We start from the raw sequence: 1433 nt of genomic DNA on the forward strand, positions 1-1433 counted from the left end.
TCTCTCCTACCTTGAGAGGCATGGATTTCAGCTTATGAAGAACAGACTGAATAAACTCGGATATAATTATAGAACACAAGAAAAGCTGTTAAAAACGTGATCAACACATTATTTGATTTGTATGTGGTTCTTGGTGTAGCTATCTGTGCCGGTTTCTTACAATTTTATTCATGCTTGTAATGAATGCGTAGAGAAGCAGGTGTTTTTTGTTTTTGTTGTTTTGGTGCTTTTTTTTAGCAGTTATCTAATATTTCTTTCTTTGCCCAACCCATCTCTTCCTTTCCTTTATTTCGCTGCGGAGAACCTTATCTTCCAGTGGCATGCGGTCGATAGATAACGCTCTGTTTTGCAGTCATCAATCCCGCTGATTAGACGAGGCCTGCGAGAATAGGAGAAACGAGGAACTTCCTGACCTTGTCCTCGTGAAAGTGACTCAGAGAGTGGATGGAGGGGTAGTCCTCAACCTTACAGGTCCTTGTAGAGAATATATGGATAAGATGTAGCAATTGACAAGACCCATGAGGACTGTCTTGGACGATAATGAGTGGATCCTGAATAGGACGACCAGTCCACTCCTTTGCGTTCGTCAGACAGTTCTTCTTTTGTCCACCGCACCGTCGACCACATACCTCGAAGAACAGTTCACTGTTGAAAGTAGATGTTCCTGGTGTCCTACGACTTTGACCACCATGCTTCCTACAAAGTCGTCGGTCATATGTTCCCTTTATGAAATCCGAAGCAGCTTCACCGGGCACTTGTTATCGAAATGTCTCGATTCTCCTCTCTTTATCGGCAAGCTATGAGTCCATGTTTCACATCAGTAAAGATGGATCGGTACTGGGTTTGGCAACTTCCTGATGTTACGGCTTAGCCGGGCCCTGTCCAGTCTAGCCATTGCCGACATTGCTGTCATAGTCCTGATGCGGCCGTCTTTGGAGCAAGTTAAAAGCTGTTTACTTCTTCTTTGTGTTGATATCAGGTTTGCTGTTGACGACGAGCATTATCTTATTCTTATCAGTGCAGGTCTCCATATCATATGCGTACATACTGTCGGTGAGCTTGTTGGCAAGGTTCTCTGTTAGTGCCTGGTATCAGATCGAATTATATACAAAGAGTGATTTTCTCCAAAACGATGTTGAGCGGCGTAGGTGGTGGGTGCACCCTTGACGGACATCCGTTATATTATTAAATAAAAGATCAATTTGGTTATCCAGCAGTACTACGCTCATTAAGCTCTTATACAGCGCTTCGATGACTTACATAAGACCCTCTATGATATTGAATTTTTGCATCACATGCCATAGCCCCTCGCACCACAGTCTGTCAAAACCTTTCTTGAAATCTATAAAGTAGTGATATTTCGGAACCATCAACCAGTCCCCTCGAAGGCAGACGGAAGACACTGCGAGGTCTAAGGGAAGCTATTCAGTGCA

The sequence above is a fragment of the Pomacea canaliculata genome, linkage group LG5 (assembly GCF_003073045.1).
Source record: "Pomacea canaliculata isolate SZHN2017 linkage group LG5, ASM307304v1, whole genome shotgun sequence".
NCBI lineage: Eukaryota > Metazoa > Mollusca > Gastropoda > Architaenioglossa > Ampullariidae > Pomacea > Pomacea canaliculata.